The sequence below is a fragment of the Schistocerca piceifrons genome, chromosome 7, assembly GCF_021461385.2.
Source record: "Schistocerca piceifrons isolate TAMUIC-IGC-003096 chromosome 7, iqSchPice1.1, whole genome shotgun sequence".
Classification (NCBI taxonomy): domain Eukaryota; kingdom Metazoa; phylum Arthropoda; class Insecta; order Orthoptera; family Acrididae; genus Schistocerca; species Schistocerca piceifrons.
In genome coordinates this window covers 93,601,490-93,624,634 of record NC_060144.1, presented here as the reverse complement: position 1 = coordinate 93,624,634, position 23,145 = coordinate 93,601,490, and positions in this window count along the sequence as shown.

The following is a 23,145-nucleotide window of genomic DNA, read 5'->3' as shown; positions in this document are numbered from 1 at the left end:
AGTCATCTGTGACTGACAGAAAGAAAAAGTAACTCACAGTTTGCCTTTTCGTTTCTACTGTCTTTTCCATCATTGCACCGCAAATTCCTGTTTTTGAATTGGTTCAAATGGTTCAAATGCCTCTGAGCACTATGGGACTCAACTTCTGAGGTCATCAGTCCCCTAGAACTTAGAACTACTTAAACCTAACTAACCTACGGACATCACACACATCCATGCCCAAGGCAGGATTCGAACCTGCGACCGTAGCGGTCACGCGGTTCCAGACTGTAGCACCTAGAACCGATCGGCCACCCCGGCCGGCTTTGAATTGGTAATTCAGGCAATACCTTCTTTTGCTGCTACCCTCTCCGTTTTTCTAATTAGAAATCTGGAGGGGTATTATTTCTTGTTTATTCGACCAGTACTCGAATTTCACAATCGTGGCCATGGTAAGACATTATTCATGTTTCTGCCGGATGTAACGATTTCTCCCTTCCCCATTCGCTTAGTTCGACATAACTCTGGAACGTCATATGGTGCATGAAGGTAATGATTTCCTTTTATCATTTGTTTAAAGGACATACATGGAATCGTAAAGTTTGAGTCATTATAATCCTACATCATTAAACTTCTCAGTTTTACCCGCTCCTGTGTGCTCTTGGACCCAAACTCTGAAAATATATCCGTTTGAAGTTTGGATATTTTTTACTATTGGGCATTAGCATGCGGTTGCCTCTTCCACCAAATGTCTACAAACGAAAATCGTCTTTACTAGTGGACTTTATGACAAGGGCAGCGCCACACCAAACTGATCTACCCACATAGATGAAGGCTCAGGAAAAAGCTTGTCTTTTTGGACCAAAACAAAATATCACCTGCTCGCATCTCCATTTAGATTAATTATCCATTCAGTTTATGGTACGCAGGTATGCCATGGCAGCTACAAAATCATTAATACAATTCAGGCACTTCTTACGACTCAGTACACCTCACTGCTAATTTCGTCATTTGCGTTACTTTTCGGTACAGTTCTGTTATGATTCATGAGCCGTTGAAGCTCTGAAAACGCCTCTTTGTTACTCCAGTTTACTTTGGCCTGATTCTGCTTGAAGTGCAACAAGAACTGAACTTTTGCACTGCTGTCACTTCTGTGGAACAGTGGAATCACACTCCTCATATTACTAACTGGAAGTTGCTGAACCCCAATGGCAAGCACCTCTAACTTCTCTGCAACTTTTCCTATTTCCTCACCTCGCCGTTGAACTACCTCAAGTGCATTCACTCGGCATTGTTCCTTAGGGACTGAGGTCGTAACCCTCGACCTATACCTACTCCTTCAGAGCGGCTCGCCCCACTATTGTTGGTACTCATTCTATAGAATTTCTATTTGCTCACTCTTAACTTCATCGTTCACGTCTTGTACCTACGTGAGATGAACTGGTAAAGCGTTACTTCACAATGTTAGTTCCACTTCTGGAACTATATCCTCTGCTATTGGAGTTCTATCTCCTCTGCACTACTGGTTCACCATTTCCGAATAAGACCTAATTTCAGCCGTTTCTCGTCGGTTTTTACCCACAGTAACCTCGCTTTCTGCAACGTGTACACGTAACTAGGCGTTCTGCTTATCTGTAATTTTCACCCATATCAGTACCCTGTGCTTCAATGATCTGTCTTAGATTAGAGATAACTATAGTTCCCCTTTTCAAATGTTGTAGTCTGAGTTTGAAAATGTTGGAGCATTAGGGTTTGAAAATTAGTAAGGTCGACCACAGGCACAGCAGAAGTCGATTCACTTGTTTCTGTACCTGATGGCGCGAAGTAATAAATCTCGGCCTATATCTGCCACTTCAGGGCAGCTGACGCGACGACTGTCGGTTTGTGGCTCCAGATGTGGCATGAAATAAATGGTACATCCACTGGCTGACTGTCAGCTAGCTAGCTTCGAAACTTGAGTACAAGTGGTACATATTGATTCGACTTTTTGCTTGAAAACGAGTGTACCTATCCATATCGGAACAATAATTAGGAACAGAATCAATTTCTTAAATTCCTAAATAAAATGTCCCTCTATAGTTTGCTAAACAAGATCTGGCATACGCAAATTTGTGTATATATCCTGGTATTCGTTTCACTCAGGAGAACAGCAGTCATTAATTACAAGGACGATAATTTGACACAGAAATCGCACTCACAGTTCACGATAAGTAAACAAGGATTCTAAATAAATATGCACTGAACACAATCCCAGGGAGCATTACCTCTGTAGGTTCTCCATTTAGGAATAACACTATAGCTTCCTGCATCAAAAATCAAAATGTTTAAAGAATCCTGACCATAAATGTTAATTATGGTAAGCTTAATTTGAAGAGTATAATGCACTCACCGCACCGTGATCACGGACAGTTCCTTCTGAAAACCTTCTAGAACGCCTCATTAGGGCGCTACGAAAGGGCCTTTGTTCTGGACCTACATGAGATTACTGGACAAAATTTAGACCAGGGTTCAATAGCAAATTTTCATCGCCTCTAGGGCTTACTCTTCTGGACCAGTCGCAAATGTTGGAAACAGGTAGGACGTCTATAAAGGTAGGACGTCTATTTTCCACAGCCACATCAGGCTACAAGCCACGTGAGAAAGAAGATTCAACAGGAAGTTCCCAAGACTCTACAAAGCCAAGGAATAACAACTATTCTGATCGCTACTGGCATGAGCGTATATCGAATATTCTACATACAGACATTCCAGTTCTAGTGTGTGGTGGGAATTATGGAAAGAGGGTGAAACAGGTTGCTAAAGTTAAACGCAAGTATAATAATCGGGAAAAAATGAGACCCTATGAAACGCTTCTCCCAGTACACATATATTACACAACAATAAAAAATAGTAGAAGACAAGTCTCCTATACTAATTCACAGTAGGAAACGTATTATAAATGACTATTACATGAAAAATGGCTGACTGAAGATTGTTTCAACTGGAGTGAACGCTGGTAACTGCACCAAATGGTACAGGTGACGAGGGAGACAGAGAATGGCTACATCACAAGGCGTTCCCTTTGGCGACTGATGATGATGATCACAGATTGTTTCAGGAGGACTAATAAATATTTCCCTAGGTGGCAGGATGGACTAATACGAATAAAGCATTCCATATAAGATGTGTTAAAATTTTATCAGTTACTTACATACCAAAAAATCATCTCTGTTCTTTGAAGCATGTCACAGCGAAAGGCTCAGAGGTTACAGATGTACAGTCATTTACAAACATAAGTTTTGTAAATGTGCAGTGTTATATAGAGACCAATACGTTATCTCATCATCTTACAGGGACTTCTTAACTACGTGTTCTTGAAAGCGATCATTCAGAGTTATAGCAAAAGGTTTCCTCTTCCAACATGACGAGCCCCTAGGCATTCTAGTTGTGAAGTGAAACATCATCTAAAGATAACATTTCCCGGACGATAAATTGGAGAATTGGTCACTTTTATTAGCCACCAAGATTCACAGATATCACATATATTTTTGTCAGTATGGTTGGTTGTATAGGAAAATTTATAAAGCAAAGGTCAACATAAGAGACGAATTGTTCGCTCGGGTTGTGAATACGACGTCAGAAGTGTTACACATGGTGTGACCAAGCGAACTAAGCGTTAATTGAAGTTGGAGGTTGCAGTGACGGTAATCAACTTTGAACTTCATCTTTTGCTTTTGTAACGTCTTCTGTGAGTTTCTTTCAGTACACACAATCATGACCGTATTTAAGTTGTTTATTTATGTGTTTAGATGAACAATGTCAAACTTCTAAGAGATCGTCTTCAGATTTTAGATTCTGTGAAGAGGAATAAAACATAACGCTTCATTTCCAACAGAAACAGAGACTGAAATAAAATGATGTAGCAAAAATGAGCAGCTGATACACCTTTGATGATAGTGGGAGCCGTTGAGGTTGGCCAGGTACCACAGTGCAGGCCAGAAAACACTGCTACATACGACTCTGCTGCCGGTAATTAAACAGCGGAAGCCCCGCCCATTGTTCCTGACATAACGCCATTGGCAGCCAATTGCATTGACACTTTATAACATTGTGCGGAAAACATTTATTAGACGTATAATTATTAGGAGTTCGGTCCTTGAGGAGAGACCAAAGAATATTTTTATGCTATGGCGAAGAACATACGTTATAAAAAGCGACAAAATAGAAAACCAGTCACTACCCAAAGACAGGGCTCATTTAAATGTGGGTTGTCCTCTGTAGGACTTCCTTCTAAACGTAAATGTATCAAAACGTTCGGTTGGATGGCTACTTGGTAACCAAAGAGACGATACACGTTCCGCCATAAATCAAAGATATCACGCATTCCCACTGGCATGAAGAACATCAGGTAGAAACCACAGAAACTATGTGGAATCAATAAGTACCGTCCGTCGCACACCAAAAGACATACGTAACCATCTGCAACTAGTGCAGTATACTTATGTATCTTACGTGTATTAGCTGCTTGTTATATCTTACATTTGGCCAGATATAGTTGTTCTTTGTTTGAATGGCTGAGTCATTGCTTGTAAGGAAAATACAGACCTAAAGCACTTATTATAAGACATACAGTTACCTCGTACCAGTGTAAGATACATGTATGTATCTAAAATGCACTTAGTTCCAGATCGAAATTAGTTACAGTCACAAAATGCGACAAAAATTGTAATATTGATACACCAAGAGGTGTGCTGGATGACCATCTGGTAAATATTTTGATAAACGCGTAATTTACAGTTTGTTGTAACATTATATTTGCGAATACGTAATATTTATCATTTAAATGGCCGCATCAAAAATGGTTCAAATGGCTCTAAGCACTATGGGACTTAACATCTTGCACGGTATCGGCACATATATACGATATTGCAATGCATGTTTACATGTTCAAAGGAACTATTCATCGTAAACAGAATATCACAGACACTGCAATATCGTAATTATGTAAGACACATGTTATATGCGTACTGTCTGTAGTAGTATGTCCTAAGACATTTACTATTTCTTCCAAAAGAGCCTATACTTTATTATGTCATGGACATAATAGTCATAATCCCGCTAATTTCATATGTTATTATGCATTTTTTACCTATTACTATAAGGAAAATAAAGTAAACTCACTTCGATACAAATTAATAAAATTGTGTTTGCTCAAGGAAAATTATTTTCAAAACATATTTATTGAAGTTTTACCCTGTCGTAAAAATGTCAATACACATTTATAGTGATAGAAACGTTCAACATTCGTTAAGATGTGGAATATTTATATATTAATGAGGCAACACACAGAGAGCATCATGCCATCTAATTTAAAATGTCTTTTATGTGACTGATTTGAAGAGAAGCAATCACGACGGATTCACATAATGAAATAACTTTCAGGGTTTCCTTGTGGTGATTATTGAGGCAAATAAACGATCAACAGTTGACATTAATGTAGACTATTAAACTATTGTTGCATGGATACGGACAATCAGTTCAATCAGTGATATCAATTTGCACTCATCGAAGCAAATGGCCTGGGTTTCGAGGAAACACGGGACTCACAGTCGGCCAGACATGGTTTGAGTTCCCCGTTAATCAATTCATATTACATCCAACTGGTTTCTATTCATCACCGTAGCTAAAGGGAAGTTTTGGATGGGTTTTTTAATAAAGGAGACTGCCCATTTACTTGGTCATCCTTCTGCAGACGAGCCTAGAAGGCGATAGAAGCATCGAGGAAAAACGTTCAGTCCATACACAATCGTTATTTTGGCCTTAACCATTTCATTTTCACATAAAGTTTCTCCCAAAGCTGACTTAGTCTTGTTTACTGGTAGTTCAAAAATGGTTCAAATGGCTCTGAGCACTATGGGACTTAACATCTGAGGTCATCAGCCCCTAGACTTAGACCTACTTAAACCTAACTAAGTAAAGGACATCACACATATCCACACCCGAGGCAGGATTCGAACCTGCGACCGCTGCAGCAGCGCGGTTCCAGACTCAAGGGCCTAGAACCTCTCGGCCACAAGGGCCAGCCTTACTGGTAGCAATAGCGGGGTTCTCTTCTGGTGAGGGCTGTCTTCTTAGTAAACACTTTGAAACCATTACCGTCTTTTGTTCCTGCAGATCCGTGCTGCTTACTCATTGGATGAAGTGCCACTGACTTCACCTTGTTTACAGGATGAAACAAGCGTGACGGAATTCATGGAAAGTCGAAATCATTAAATCAATAGTACAGGATCAAAGCGCACTATTAAAAAGATAGTACATATTAGATGTATACATGACGCTTTTTAGGAAAACACACGCTAAGACCAAAAACGCGTCGCTACCCACAGGAATTGTCCGAACAGGGTGGAAATCGGTAGATGTGATGTACAGTCGGAGACAGAATTTGCGAGACCCCTTGTCCATTCGTTACGCTTAACTGCAAAGCTTTGCTGCCAGGTTCAGAGCATAACGGGCTAGGAGACACAACGCTACCAACTTTGTCGATTAGACGTAAGAGACCGCATCTACAGCGCCATCTGCTTTCTGAAACGGCTGCCGACGAATGTCAACACATAGTAACTCAAGTTCCATACATCGGTATCTGTTTCAAACCCGTAAACATGTCGAGTTTTGTGCCTACCAATTACGATTTGCGGACAGCATTGGTTTCCTGTTATCATTAGAAGAAAACTGCTGCAGAATTGCATCTAATGCTTGTCGAAGGTTTCGGGGAACATGCACTTGGGAAAGCACAGTGTTCCAAGTGGTTCAAACACACGAACTCGTGGAACAATTGAATGTGACGCACAAGCTGTGGGAAAGGTGCAGCAAGTGGAAAAAATGGGATTCGGCATGAACTGAATGAAAGACAGCAAGCAAATCGAAAGACCACTTGTGAAATAATGTTCACCAGATAGAAAAGAAAGTCGTTTCTCCATCGAATAGTGACAGATGATGAATATATTTTGAGAATCATAAGCGTCGTAAATCATGGGTGAATCCAGGCAATCCATCGACGTCCACTGCAAGACCAGATCGCTTTGAAAAGAAGACCTCCATGTTTGGTGGGATCAGAGGGTGTCATCTATTATAAGCTACTAAAACCTGGTGAAGCTGTTAACACTGTTCGTTACCAACAGCAAATAACCGACATATCGAGATAGGTGAAAAACGACCGAAATATGGAAAAAGGCAATACAAAGTCATATTGCTCCATGATCACACGCAGCAGAACGGGTCAGGGAAACGATCGAGGCGTTCAGTTGGGAAATATTAGGGCATGCCGCTTATTCTCCAGACATCCGATTATTAACTATTTGCATACTAAGAGTAATTTCAAGAACTAACAGTGCTGGGCGAGTAAACACTTTGAATTTTCCCAACGGAACTGTGCGAACAGAAGTTCACAGTGACAGAGAAGGTGGTCATGAAGTGGACCTCGTATCCACTGTTAAACAGGCCAGCAGGCCAGGGAGTCGTGTCTTCACTGAACAACGGTCCCAATAAATGAGAGTCTTCTTCTTGTCACTGTTTTCCATACGCTGCTTTCCTCACCAATTCTACGGAGATCCTCCTCATTTCTTATCAGTGCACCCAATTTTCGTCATTCTTTTGTAGCATCACATCTTTAAAGGCTTCGATTCTCTCCTCTTCCTCTTTTGTCACAATCCACAACTCACTACTTCTACAATTCTGTGCTCCAAACGTACATTCTCGAAAACTAGTCCCTCAAATTAAGATGTATCTTTGATGCTAGCAGACTTCTCTTGGCCAGGAATGCCCTTGTAGCCATTGCTATCCCGCTTTTTATATACTCCTACCTTCATGTACTTTGTCATCACCAATCCTGATGTTAAATTTCACGCTGTAGTTATGAGTAAGACTTAGGTTCTAACTTTTAATAAGATACATGAAAGCATTACAAGTTACAACATGTCAAATTTATTTTTATTCAAAAACGATGAACCTAATTCCTCAATTCGTCATGACAGAGGATTGTAGGCACCTTGCAGACCCTGTCCCTCTAAATGCGATACTTCTCTTCTCAGTTCTGTTGAAGCGACAGGCTGTTTCATCATTGGACAGACTGACGTGAAATGTCTCTGTTTTTTATAGTCTCCAGAGGTTCTAAGTCGGCTATCATACAGTAACTAGTGATAGCCTCATTTGTTCAGAACAAAAGTTATCAATGCTGTCAGGCACAATTCTGTTTCCATCAGTTCCTCACGTACAGGAAAAACCACATCGTATAACACATTACGCTTCACCTAATTCTTCATTCCCAGACCAAGTCTGAAATATACATACAGGGTTAACTGCCAAATCAACTCCTATATCAACCCAAATTAATTTTTCAATATCTTTCGATCTGACATAGCGCGAGTTGCTTGAAAGACCTTGTACATGGTACACACGGCACCTCTTGCCTAGGGTTCAGCCTTGCAACGGTAGTCGTTTCCTAGCTGGAAAACCAATATGAAACGTTGTTTCATTATATGAGTCAACTTTGGCGTGACATGTAACCAGGAAGCCTAAATCAAGTACGGGTTGGTAGTCAGAGCCAGGTATAGGGAGAAATTCCACATTATACCGATATTACTTCCCCTACTCAGAATCTCAGGTCTGTCGAAGTGAGTAATCGAATCTACGTCACATAATCTCTAGCATGGCGGATTACGTGTCACTTTAGTGAGTGCATCCTTACTTGCTGCGGACACTTAAGATTCAATAGCTAGCAAGAGTTTGCAACTTTCCTTTCACGTAACTGGTGAAAGAAAAACCCGCTACTGATTCTACTCAGAGATGACTTATACTATCATTTATTGGGACCGTTGTTCAGTGAAGACACGACTCCCTGGCCTATTCAACAGTGGGTACAAGGTCCACTTCGTGACCACCTTCTCTGTCACTGTGAACTTCTGTTCGCACAGTTCCGTTGGGAAAATTCAAAGTGTTTACTCGCCCAGCACTGTTAGTTCTTGAAATTACTCTTAGTATGGCCCGTGCGACCATACGTAAAACATCTGATATCTCTAATAAATACTGATTTCTTTTCTTGTGGTTTGATGACATCAATTTAGCTAGTTATACGATGGTTTCACAGCTTCATTCCGAGCCTTTACTAATTACGTACTAACCCTACTTGACAATTCTGGCAGTAAACACCGTAAAATAGTATCAATTGGTTGTAGCTGCATCTTCTCAAATAATACCTTTCTAGATGTCTCCTTACAGTGTGTGGTGGATGGCACATCTTGAACCACTAGCACCCCCCTCCACCCTCCACCCTCCACCCGTCACGGTCAGTTCACGAATAGCGTGTGAGAAGAACACCCGTCGACAGACTCCCGTAAGTGCTCCATTGTTTCCCTGACCTCCCTGTTGTAGTATGTAGCTGGACTCTTTTTTGTAATGAACACCGGGCTTGAAGGAGAGTATGCCGTTTGTTGGATTTTGTCAACTACATCTACACTAATGGAAGAAATCACATCACCAAAAATACACTCCTGGAAATGGAAAAAAGAACACATTGACACCGGTGTGTCAGACCCACCATACTTGCTCCGGACACTGCGAGAGGGCTGTACAAGCAATGATCACACGCACGGCACAGCGGACACACCAGGAACCGCGGTGTTGGCCGTCGAATGGCGCTAGCTGCGCAGCATTTGTGCACCGCCGCCGTCACTGTCAGCCAGTTTGCCGTGGCATACGGAGCTCCATCGCAGTCTTTAACACTGGTAGCATGCCGCGACAGCGTGGACGTGAACCGTATGTGCAGTTGACGGACTTTGAGCGAGGGCGTATAGTGGGCATGCGGGAGGCCGGGTGGACGTACCGCCGAATTGCTCAACACGTGGGGCGTGAGGTCTCCACAGTACATCGATGTTGTCGCCAGTGGTCGGCGGAAGGTGCACGTGCCCGTCGACCTGGGACCGGACCGCAGCGACGCACGGATGCGCGCCAAGACCGTAGGATCTTACGCAGTGCCGTAGGGGACCGCACCGCCACTTCCCAGCAAATTAGGGACACTGTTGCTCCTGGGGTATCGGCGAGGACCATTCGCAACCGTCTCCATGAAGCTGGGCTACGGTCCCGCACACCGTTAGACCGTCTTCCGCTCACGCCCCAACATCGTGCAGCCCGCCTCCAGTGGTGTCGCGACAGGCGTGAATGGAGGAACGAATGGAGACGTGTCGTCTTCAGTGATGAGAGTCGCTTCTGTCTTGGTGCCAATGGTGGTCGTATGCGTGTTTGGCGCCGTGCAGGTGAGCGCCCCAATCAGGACTGCATACGACCGAGGCACACAGGGCCAACACCCGGCATCATGGTGTGGGGAGCGATCTCCTACACTGGCCGTACACCACTGGTGATCGTCGAGGGGACACTGAATAGTGCACGGTACATCCAAACCGTCATCGAACCCATCGTTCTATCATTCCTAGACCGGCAAGGGAACTTGCTGTTCCAACAGGACAATGCACGTCCGCATGTACCCCGTGCCACCCAACGTGCTCTAGAAGGTGTAAGTCAACTACCCTGGCCAGCAAGATCTTCGGATCTGTCCCCCATTGAGAATGTTTGGGACTGGATGAAGCGTCGTCTCACGCGGTCTGCACGTCCAGCACGAACGCTGGTCCAACTGAGGCGCCAGGTGGAAATGGCATGGCAAGCCGTTCCACAGGACTACATCCAGCATCTCTACGATCGTCTCCATGGGAGAATAGCAGCCTGCATTGCTGCGAAAGGTGGATATACACTGTACTAGTGCCGACATTGTGCATGCTCTGTTGCCTGTGTCTATGTGCCTGTGGTTCTGTCAGTGTGATCATGTGATGTATCTGACCCCAGGAATGTGTCAATAAAGTTTCCCCTTCCTGGGACAATGAATTCACGGTGTTCTTATTTCAATTTCCAGGAGTGTAGTTAAAGTAGCGTAAGGACAATTTTGGAATACATTTCTACAGTTAACACAGTTAAGTGATTAACACAGCATGATCACAGGTTAATGTAAGCATGAGATAAGCCATTGCAAAAGTCAAATGCTGGTACATTACCAACCGGTGTAACCACCAGAAAGTTGAATGCAAGCATGCAAACGTACATTCACTGTGTTGCACAGGTGCCAGATGTCAGCTTGTTGGACGCAGTTCCACGCGTCCTGCACCTGGTCGGACAAAACAGGGATTGTTAGTGCTGAATGTGGATGACGCTAGAGTGGTCGTTCGATTGCGGCCCGTATGTAATCTATTGCAAACAGATCTGTTGTTTGAACAGGCGTAGGCTGTCGACATGGCGACACTATGTAGAGCATATATGGCTGCAACAGCCGTATGTGGGCGAGCGTTATCCCGTTGGAAAACACCATATGAAATGCTGTTCATGAATGGCAACATAACAGGTCGAATCACTCGACTATCGGATAAATTTGCAGTCAGGGTATTTGGGATAACCACCAGAGTGCCACAGCTGTTATACAAAACCACACCCCAGACCGTAACTTAAGGTGTGGGTCCAGTGTGTCTATTACGCAGACAGGTTGAGTGCACACCCTCAAATAACCTCCTTCTAATCAACACAGGCATCGAGACAGAACTAGCTGCTATCAGCCAACACAACATACGTCAGCTGTGCCCTCCAATGACCTCTCGCTTGACGGTACTGTTCGCAAATGGCGGTGGTTTCAGATCAGTGGAATGCACGCTACAAGGTGTCTGTCTCGGAAGTACCCTTCAAGCAACCGATTTGTAACACTCCATCATGTCATTGTAGTGAGAACTACAGGCACAATAGGTGCGCGTGAGCCGTACGCCGTCAACGATGGTCTTCCCTCTCGGTAGTGCCAAGTGCCCGTCTGGAACCAGATCGTTTTGCAACCAAGAAGATGGCTCCGCAGAGAGCGAAGTCCGAAGTGCACACATGCGAATACTACGCTACTGGCCATTAAAATTGCTACACCAATAAGAAATGCAGATGATAAACGGGTATTCATTGGACAAATATACTAGAACTGAGATGTGATTACATTTTCACGCAATTTGGTTGCATAGATCCTTAGAAACTAGTACCCAGAACAACCACATCTGGTCGTAATAACGGCCTTGATACGCCTGGGCATTGAGTCAAACAGAGCTTGGATGTCGTGTACAGGTATAGCTGCCCGTGCAGCTTCAACACGATACCGTAGTTCATCAAGAGTAGTAACTGTCGTACTGTGACGAGCCAGTTGCTCGGCCACCATTGACCACACGTTTTCAATTGGTTGGAGGTCTGGAGAACGTGCTGGCAAGGGCAGCAGTCGAAGATTTTCTGTATTCAGAAAGGCCCGTACAGGGCCTGAAATATGCGCTCGTGCATTATCCTGCTGAAATGTAGGGTTTCGCAGGGATCGAATGAAGGGTAGAGACACGGGTCGTACCACATCTGATATGTAACGTCCACTGTTCAGAGTGCCGTCAATGCGAACAAGAGGTGACCGAGACGTGTAACCAATGGCACCCCATAACATCACGCCGGGTGATACACCAGTATGGTGATGACGAATACACGCTTCCAATATGTGTTCACCGCGATGTCGCCTAACACGGATGCGACCATCATGATATTGTAAACAGAATCTGGATTCATCGTGCACCCAGGTTCGTCGTGAGTACACCATCGCAGGCGCTCCTGTCTGTGATGCAGCGTCAAGGGTATCAGCAGCCATGGTCTCCGAGCTGATAGTCCATGCTGCTGCAAACGTCGTCGTTGAACTGTTCGTGCAGATGGTTGTTGTCTTGCAGACATCCCCATCTGTTGACTCACGGTTCCAGACGTTGCTGCACGATCCGTTACAGCCATGTGGATAAGATGCCTCTCATCTCGACTGCTAGTGATACGAGGCCGTTGGGATTCAGCACAGCGTTCCGTATTACCCTTCTGAACCCACCCATTCCATATTCTGCTAACAGTCATTGGATCTCGACCAACACGAGCAGCAGTGTCGCGATACGATAAACCGCAATGCCGATTGGCTACGATCCGACGTTTATCAAAGTCTTAAACGTGATGGTACGCATTTATCCTCCCCTCACGAGGCATCACAACAACGTTTCACCAGGCAACTCCGGTCAACTGCTGTTTGTGTATGAGAAATCGGTTGGAAACTTTCCTCACGACAGCACGTTGGAGGTGTCGCCACCGACGCCAACCTTGTGTGAATGCTCTGAAAAGCTAATCATTTGCGTATCACAGCATCTTCTTCCTGTCGGTTAAATTTCGCGTCTGTAGCACGTCATCTTCGTGGTGTAGCAATTTTAATGGTCAGTAGTGTAAGTTCTCAAATCGTACCGAAAAGTCTAAAATTATTAATGTTTTGAATAAGCTACAATTCATTTCTACAGATAAACTGTTTGCAGAGTTATGATTATACGAATGGCTAGCAGAGGAAAGAAAACCATGGCAGAGTATGATTTTGCGTTAGAGACGACTTTCGTCCAGCAGGAGTTTAGTTTCTTGATATTAAATATTTTGTAGCAATTCCTGTACGACAGTTCATATGACAATTTTTAATAACGTATGTTCTACTAACAATGAACCAGTTCTTTGTTTATTCCCTTCAGTCGTCCCAAAAACATGAAGTGTATCGTATATGTTACATGAGGCACACCTGTTAAAAAAATTAATGCATTCAGGCCTTTCACAGTAATTACTTGTTTCATTTAGACAGGACTAGAGTGGAGTAAGATTGGTCGCCACCGTTGCTTCACATATTATGCTGCGTACCATCATACTTGATAAAATTCACAAAATGTGGTGACCCAAGCTGACAATGTAGAAGTGACTACTCCGCTACTAAACAATGAGCTTCCGAAAATTATACTGTCTGACAGTTTTCTGAAAAATATTTACCCTTTTACATTTTTTTTGTTGGAAAGACTTAATCACAGTATTAGTTCCGGGTGAAATACAAGTTATCAATATTATTTTCGTAGTCCTCCTGAAGACAAGTGTGTCATAATGTCTAGTCCAAGATTCCAGCAAAAGCAATCAACTATTTTCTGTAAATTGTAAGAAGACGTTACAGATGTAACACTGAAAGCTATTCCCTCCCACTTCCACAGATTTTTCTACGTCTATTACAAATTATGTGTGTTGTGACTTGGCAAGACAGCAAAGCCACTATGACGTAGCCGAAAGGCACGCGTTTAAGCTCACGCAGGCTGGCGTGAGGTCTGGAACAGGTCAGAGATATGAGACTAGCAAAAATAGTACGTATCTGCTGGAATACTTAACTTTAATCCATAATTGGTGAACATCGCTCGTAACGGTACATGTTTTACAGCATCAATAGTGACTGGTAATGACGCCTTGCTAGGTCGTAGCAAATGACGTAGCTGAAGGCTATACTAACTATCGTCTCGGCAAATGAGAGCGTAATTTGTCAGTGAACCATCGCTGGCAAAGTCGGCTGTACAACTGGGGCGAGTGCTAGAAAGTCTCTCTAGACCTGCCGTGTATCGGCCGTCTGTCGAGCTGCGAATTTTTTATTTTTTAAATATACTGAGGTATGTCTTATCAGATGACATTTGGATATCGTGTTTCTTTCCGCGTATTCTTCCCGTGTAAAAAAAAAAAAAAAAAAAAAAAAAAAAAAAAAAAAAAAAAAAAATCCTTCCAAGTTTCGACATCTCGAACCGAGCAGTTCTCTCGTCAACCTGGCATCTAGTTTTCGTACAGTTGTCTTATGTCCTCATTACGCTTTAATTGCCGGCCGCGGTGGTCTAGCGGTTCTAGGCGCTCAGTCCGGAACCGCGCGACTGCTACGGTCGCAGGTTCGAATCCTGCCTCGGGCATGGATGTGTGTGATGTCCTTAGGTTAGTTAGGTTTAAGTAGTTCTAAGTTCTAGGGGACTGATGACCACAGATGTTAAGTCCCATAGTGCTCAGAGCCATTTGAACCATTTTTGAACGCTTTAATTCACTTCGTACGGCAACTCTGAGATGGGTTACGGTTTGTTGTTGTTCACTACTGTGTCAATAAAATATTGTAATCGAATAATGTCGGATCTTTCATCTGTTTTTGCGCGATACATTACATTTATTTACTTTCGTGGTCAACAGTAAGTCCCTGCACCAATCTACGACTCTGCGCCAATCTTTTCGTATTTCGCGACAATCTTCGAGCGATGAAACCTTTCTGTGGACAACAGCATACTCTGTAAACAGCCTCATGGATTTCCCAATGTTATCCACTAGATGATTTTGTCTAATAAATAGGGACGCCCATGTAAAATTCCTGTGAGACGCTTGCGAAATTACTTTCACACCTGACGATTCTGTTCCGTTAAGAACAACGGGTAGGTACCTATCTGCAAGAGAGTTCCAATCGAATAACAAATATGGTACGCCGTATGCTCGTATTTTTTCACTGAACCGACAGTGCAAAGCTGCAGGAATGCCTCCCTGAAGTAAAGTAACACGGAATCAACCTCGGATCATTTTTCTACGGCACCCTGAACTTCATAGACGAACACAGCGAGCTGAGGTTTGCTAGATCTCTGTTTACGAAAACCATGTTGCTTATTATAAAGGATATTTTCATTACCAACTCCACCTGACGGGCTGATCATGTCACCAGGGTCACTTGTCTTTGCTGCGTGACACACTTCACAGGAGTTTGCAACCGAAATGAGGATGTATTCACTAACGTCTGGCCATGAGGGAGTTTCACGTTTCTACCACTACATCCTAGCCAAATATTACAGACTACAGTGTCGCCAACCAGTAGAATTCGAAAGAAAGGTTCTCCGTATTCCTTCACCTTCCGGCGTCCATCCTGGGTAGTATGATTTCTTCTTCTGGTATTTCGTTGCCAGCCTAACAGTTATCTTCAAAGTGAGACACCTGCTGAATTTAAATGAATTCACAGGGTGCTGTGGAGATAACATGCATTGGTCAGAGATGAAACTGTCGACAACGAGAGCAACAGTCGTAGATAAAACATTGTGAAGCTAAGAACTGAAACAGTATAAGTGCAGAGTCAGTTTGAAGGCAAAAGAAGTAAGACTATCCTGTAGGACCACACCAAGGGTGATGATTTCTTCTGCCCACCGGGGAAACTTCAAGACACAGAGTTGACTCTGGTGTGTCCCGGGCAAACGAGCTGGGAAACTTAGCGTGCCGTATCCTTGTTAACTATACATTCCTACAGGAACAAATAGAGGCTGTCTCAAAAGAAAGTTTATAATTGATGTGTCATGATAAGGTAAATGTTGAAGTATATCGACAAAATCTTTATTATTAAAATACACCGTTAAGAATCTACTTCTTAAAAAATCTAGTCTGTCAGGTGGCTAATTTATATCAGCCCTCGGAGATCAATTTCCCAGGGAAAATTTCACGAACTCGCTGTGTGGACGAATTGGATGTGTATGATGAAGCTCCGTCTTGATGAAAACATGTTCTTTTGTTACAACCAGGAAAGTTTTACAATTCGGGCACCAAAAAGCTATGTAACCGCCACATAAAGTTTCGAATTTACTGTAAGTGCACGAGTGATTTCATGATCGACGAAATACGGTCCACACAGTACTTTTGGCGAATGAAGGGGTTTTTCATGTTTCTGTTTAGGACTTGTTGCACTCCAGTATCGGCAATTTTGCTTACTGACGTCACGTTCAGGTGAAAGTGAGCCTTGTCAGAGAACAGGAAGTTGTTAATGAACTAAATGAGTGGCCTTCATTTAACAACTTCTTGTTAAATGAAGGCCCTTAATTATTTCATTACCAAACTGCAGCATATGTCTGTCATCCTGATGCTTTAATTCTTGCAGTAGTTGGAGTGTGTAAGAGTACTGTTTAATCTTGTTTCGTAGAATTCGGTGCAGTAAATCTCTACGCACATCTAAAGAACTTCCACCCCTACAAACGGAGAGGTTAGGATCGTCATGAACAGACCGATTTGCACTCTCCTTGGATTCCCCGTTCCTGATGACTTTGGTCACCAAGACTGCGCTTTTTCCAGTGTTGAGCTTGTCTCCTCAAACGTATAGATCCATTTTCCAATAAGGGGAACACTTGGAACATTATTTACATTAGACAGTCCACAATCACTGCAAAATATCCTCCACCAAATCACCGTTGCTGTAAAATTCTCCCACACAGAACGCACGACCCGCTTCCGAGAAGAGCTCCAGATCGGTCGACTGAACTCTTGAAGGCCAAGAAAGCGATGAACGTACCGCCCCCTTCACCGATTTGTTGCGCATGCGTAGAGAGCTCTTCAAATATAAACTTTCTTCTGATACTCTCTGTATCATGTCGTTTAAGTCATACTTAATTCATGATATAGGTATGTTCACACCCACATCATTCAATTGTGTTCTATAGAAAACTCAAACCAAAGCAATTATTTTACCATATCTACATCTAAATACGTACTCCGCAAGACATCCCTGGCGCATAAGAAAGGTACCCCGTGCCACTACAAGTTATTTTCTTTTCTGTTCCACTCGCAGACAGAGAACGATTGACCATACTCCTCCGTACGAGCTCTTGTCGCTCTAACATTGTCTTTATGGTCCATTAGCGAAATTTAAGTTGGTAACTGTAGAATCGCTCTGCAGTCAGCCTCATATGCCTGTTCTCTAAATTTTCTCAACAGCGTTCCTGCTTTGCAACGTTACGCGTAAATATTTTCGATGTGACTGAGTGAAGCAACACACTACTAACGCTGTACTTGAACATTATGGGTTTTTTTTCCTATACATCTGCGTTAACTTGAATTTTCCTACGTTTAGAACTAGCTGTCATTCATCACACCAACTAGAAATTTTTTCTAGGTCACCTTCTTTCGCCCTACAGTCACTCAACCACGATACTTTCGGTACACCATAGCATCATCAGCAAGCACCCTGTCCGCCAGATCATTTACGTAAACAGAAATAACAGCGGTCCTCCAACACTTAGTTGGGGCACTCTTGATTCTACCCTTCTCCCCTACAACACTCGCCATAAAGGACAACATTTTGGGTTCTGTTACTTAAGACGCCTTTCAGCAGAATAATTCTAAAATTTAATTTCTGTTGAGTGTAGAGAGATATTTGACAAATAATTGGCTTCACTAGCACGCTTCACGAAGATATCTACTAATCTGTCTCAACAGATCTGCAGTGCGAATGAAACTGAACTAAATTTGCAAAGAATATGACTTACATGAAATCATTCGAAATATGTCAAATATATCAAAGACTGCCCTTTAGTTATCTATTTCCCTTCCCTCTCTCTACCGCGGGCACTCTCGGTTAATCGATCCCATGAACTAAAGCACATCAGTTGTTTTTGTCATGCACCAATTTCCACGGACTTTCAAAGTTGTTGTTGTCATGTCTTCTCATCATGTTCCCGTTGGAGGTGAGTTTTTGTTTGTGTATTATACCTTCCAAAGAGCAATCAGGTTTTATTTGCTGTAATACCGACTTATTCGATGTGTTTGCATGCCTTGGAATACAAGGAAGAGTGCTTCAAAACCTCAGTTCAGATGAGTTTACTGTGTTCAGCCTTTCTTCTTTAGTGCCGTACATCAAAACTGTAACGACTGTTGTGGATTGGCAAGACCGCCAACCCACTATGAGAGGAAGCCGAAAGGCACGCGTTTTAGCTCACGCAGGCTGGCGTGAGGTCTGGAACAGGTCAAGGAAATGAGACTAACAAAAAACGTACGTAGCTGCTGGAATACTTTAATCCATAATTGGTGAACATCGCTCTTGACGGTACATGTCTTACAACATCAATAGTAACTTGTAATGGCACCTTGCTAGGTTGTAGCAAATGACGTAGCTGAAGGCTAACTATCGTCTCGGCAAATGAGAGCGTAATTTGTGAGTGAACCATCGCTAGCATAGTCGGCTGTACAACTGGGGCGAGTGCTAGGAAGTCTCTAGACCTGCCGTGTGGCGGCGCTCGGTCTGCAATCACTGATAGTGGCGACACGCGGGTCCGACATACTAACGGACCGCGGCCGATTTAACGGCTACCACCTAGCAAGTGTGGTGTCTGGCGGTGACACCACATTCCTCCCCCGCAAATCGGCGTACGGTTGTGTTATAAGGCTTCCGCCCGCCGTGGGGAGGACCCCATGTTAACGTATGCGACGAGGTGGAGAGCATAACAACAGGCGTGGCTGTGCCACCCGCACCCTGCCATTCGGTCCGAGGGGAGCTAGGAAACGCCTGAGAACCTACTCCAGGGTGCACGCCAACATGCGGTGTATGCTCCCTTAGAGATATAGGAGGGGCCGAAGGGTCGACCTCCATTGCGGCGGGGCACCCGACGGGCGAAGACGACATATGGTCCGGATCGGGCAAGATTTCCATGTCGGAGAACATCCGGGCACGGGAAGCGATCGGCCGCGCGTGACCCAGGGAGGCGCCCGGCGGTTGCAGCGACGCGTCGACCGCGGGCGTCGCCGGCGGGAGAACAGGCCGCGGCGGCGGCGGCGGCGGCGCGTCGCCATGGGGCAAAATGGAAGGCAGCGTCGGTAACACCTGGGGCTGAGGCGAACTAGTAGATGGGTCCCCCGGGCGCTGACCGGACGGCCCCGTCGCCGAAAGGAGACGGGGAGCGGCAGATCCCGTGCGACGACAGAGGCGCAGCTGATTGAGATGCCGACGCACCTCACCAGAGGCCCCCAAAACCAGATACATAGCGCGGCCGAGGCAGCGGAGAATGCGCCCTGCGAGCCAACGCCGTGAACCTCGATAGTTGCGATAGTAGACAACGTCGCCTGGAGCAAAATCAGGTGTCTGCCGCTGCACAGGAATCTGATGCGGCGGATGTAGCAAAGACATCAAGGTGCGATGAGGGCGACCGTTTAGCAACTCAGCCGGCGAGCGACCATCACGGGGCTGAGAGCGATACGAGGACAAAAAGAGCAATAAGTCCTCCCGAGAATGCGACGCTTTCGGCTTCAACATCTGTGACTTGAGAGTCCTGACCAAACGTTCAGCGGCACCGTTTGACTGTGGCGAAAACGGCGCGGATGTCAGATGTTGAATACCATTGGCCTTGCAGAATGACTGAAATTCTGCGGACACGAATTGTGGGCCATTGTCGGAAACTATAGTCTGTGGAAGACCTTCAATGCAAAAGATAGCGGATAACGCTTGGATGATGGCAGATGACGTCGTGAAAGACATCCGGACAACAAAAGGAAAATTACTGAATGAATCGACCACAACCAACCATCGAGCATTCCAGAATGGACCAGCAAAATCGATGTGTAAGCGTTTCCAAGGGGAAGTGGCTTTTGGCCATGCAAAGAATTTCCGCGGCGGTGTGGATTGTTGTTCGGCACACACCATGCAAGAAGAGCATATATTCGTAATCGCGGCATCGATTCCGAACCAAGTACAGTGCTGACGAGTAAGTTGTTTCGTTCTCACTATACCCCAATGTCCTTGGTGGAGAAGCCGTAAGACAGAAGACTGTAACGAACGTGGTACCACGACCCTGGACTGATCATTGTCAGAACGCAACAGCAAAACACCACGTCGTACAAAAAGTCTCTCCTTGCGAGCAAAAAATCGGCGAACCAACGGATCCTCGATCCGTGACTTTGACAATGGCCATTGCGTGGCAACAAAACGCAGAACGGTAGCAAGGACAGGGTCGGCAGCTGTGGCAGTAGCTACACGACGAAAATCAATCGGAAAGGATTCGACCACGTCATCGGTTGCCGAATCAATGAACATGCAAGCAAGTTCGGAGGAATCGAATGTTCTATCCGCAGCAACAGGCAAACGGGACAACGCATCGGCGTTTCCATGCTTAACAGTGGACCGATACAAGATATCGTAGTGGTACTGCGAGAGGAAAATAGACCAGCGAATGAATTTCTGCGCTGTACGTGGAGGTACTGGCTTGTTCGGATGAAAATGCGATGTCAAAGGTTTGTGGTCTGTGATGATGGTAAAGTGACGATCATACAAGAAATCATGAAACTTTGTAACACCAAATGCGAGAGCCAATGCTTCTTTCTTGATCTGTGAATAATTTCTTTGCGCAGACGAGAGTAATTTGGACGCAAAGGCAATAGGGCGATCGTGCGCTCCATTTTTGTGCGCAAGCACAGCACCGATCCCGAAATCCGATGCATCCACCATCAACAAAAGGGGCTTCTGGGGATAGAATGGCGTAAGGCAAGTATTGGAAAGTAACGCCGATTTCAAGTGGCGAAAGGCGCGTTCGCATTCCGTCGTCCAGACGAACGGAACACCTTTACGGCGTAAGCGATGAAGCGGAGCTGAAATGGAAGAGGCGTGTGGGACATATTTGTTACAGTAATTTATTTTTCCCAGCACACTCTGTAGCTGCTTCAAATTCTGCGGCGAAGGCAAGTCTTGTATGGCACGGAGGTGCTCTGGACTGGGATGTATGCCTTGGGCATTGAGTACATGTCCCAGATAGAGTAAGGCGCGAGCAAAAAACACACATTTGTCCTTCCGCAAGCGAAGACCATTTTGTCGCAAGGCCTGAAATAATGTTCCGAGATTGGCTAAATTTCTTCTTCCGTCTATCTGGAGATCACAATATCGTCCAGATAGTTTGCTGCAGTAGGGACCGACGCACAAACAGTTCGTAGATATTGCTGAAACAATGCAGGGGCGGATGCACACCCGAATGGCAGTCGTTTGAATCGATACAAACCAAGGTGCGTGTTAACCACCAAAACGCGCTGGCATTCTTCGTCCACCGGTATATGCAAGTACGCATCTGCTAGGTCCAACTTCGCAAAATATTTACCCGGTCACAGTTTGTCAAAAAGATCTTCCGGGCGGGGTAAAGGAAAAGTTGCAGTCATTAGTTGTGGATTCACTGTTGCCTTGAAGTCCACGCAAAGTCTCAATGTTCCGGAAGGTTTTTGAAAAATTACTAAGGGTGATGCCCAGAGAGAGGCCTGCACACGTTCAATTACACCTTGTGATTCCAAATCGTGTAACGTTTTTGCGACCTCGTCACGCAATGCGTGGGGAACATTGCGCGCTCTGAAAAATTTCGGTTGCGCGTTGACTTTCAGTTCCAAATGTGCTTTATAGTTCTTAGCGCAACCGAGGCCCGGTGCAAAAATGTCTGCAAATTCGTCACATGGACGAGAAACACTGGCTGAAGGCACAGTCTGGTTCACTGATAGGACCTGATTGACTATAGACAAGTTAAACAACTAAAACAAATCGAAACCAAACAAGTTCACTGCAGAAGAAGAACGAAGGACGTAAAATGACACAATTTTTGTTTGTCCTTTGTATGTTGCAAGAAGGCTGCACTGTCCTAACACAGGGATATACTGTCTGGAATAGCTACTTAGCTTAACATTTGTGGCATGCAACGGAGGTGTGCCCAGCTGTTTGTACGTGTCTTGATTGATCAGTGAAACGGCAGCTCCGGTATCGAGCTGGAATGGTATCACTTTGCCGTTAATGTCCAAGTCTACAAAAATTTTATTGTCCTGCTGACGACAAGAGCGACTGTCTCATGCAACGTGAACTGACACTGGTACAAAATCACTTGTGACATGACAGGATTTCCGGCGATGTCGACGCACACTTTTTGTGGGACGAACACAGTCTGTTAGAGAGAGTGGCACTGGGCGGAGTGAAATTAACTACATGAATTTCCATGGGCGAAGTTTCATGAGCCGGAGTATCCTTGATTCGATTCCAATTCTGGTGCGAAGCAAAGGGCCTGGAATGGTTGTGAGTGTCCGATCAGAGCTTTTCTGGCTAACACTCTGAACATGTCCTTTTTTATTACAGAAAAAGCAAATAGCTTGGCGTGATGGGCAATTCTCACGCAAATGTCTAGTAGCACACCGCGGGCATGATTTTAGCACTGCATTTGCCTGCTTGTGCGGCACACGTGGCTGATAGCCTGGCGGCCGTTGCGTGGCCGGGCGCGAGGACTGTTTACTGTTCTGTGCAGCGCGCCTGGCGGGCCGGTTAACCTGACACATGGGTGGCAAAGTTTCAAATGATTCCTGAGCAAAGTCAAGTGTGTCCTGCCGATCCAATATGTCAATCACTTGTTGAAGGGAGGGATTGACTAGTTTCAAAATCTGTTCCTTTATACTAACTTCAGAAACGTTCTGTGCAATTGCATCACATACCATGGT